Below are 699 nucleotides of genomic sequence, written 5' to 3' on the forward strand. Positions count from 1 at the left end.
TTTAGTATAAAATACAGTTGAGGAAAACATGTTAAAAGTGATTAACCACACAATAATTATTTGAGGGAAGTAATGATTAGTTTATGTAATATTTTTAATTGTTAATTAAAGAAAATGCTTATATTAAAAATAAATTATATTAACGAAGTCCTTCATACTTCAAAATTGTGACGACTTGAAAATATTCGATTTTTGCATTACAAACGGGTCTTCATCGAACATTTTGGACATGACGAAATAATTTTAAAAGTAGGATAAAAAAATAGGTATGTATAAAAATACTCTGGTATGAATTTATTAAACATTTACCCACTATATATTGCAGTAATTCAGTCTCAATTGTATTGGTCAACACAAAATCATTTAAATAAACTATTTCATTATATTATGCCCATTTTCGTTAAAAGATTGTTTAGTTTTTTTATCAGTAATTCCGACTAAGATCAAATTTACAGAATGTATTATATAATATACAGTTGTAAATTTGAATAAAGACATTAAAATAAAAAAAAAAAATTAATTCCGTAACAAAATTTGCTTCAGTAAGAATTGGTTTTTCTCTAACGGCTTTCAATTTTTTTTTTAATTTACTTTATTAATATATTAGAATTTTAAAATTACAATCTTGTTGATTTGGATGTTTTCCCAACGTTATGGTATTGAGTATACAGGTCACTTATGTTTTGTGTATTATCTTAA

The sequence above is a fragment of the Halyomorpha halys genome, unplaced genomic scaffold (genome assembly GCF_000696795.3).
Source record: "Halyomorpha halys isolate HHAL.00 unplaced genomic scaffold, Hhal_1.1 Scaffold409.1, whole genome shotgun sequence".
NCBI classification, from domain to species: domain Eukaryota; kingdom Metazoa; phylum Arthropoda; class Insecta; order Hemiptera; family Pentatomidae; genus Halyomorpha; species Halyomorpha halys.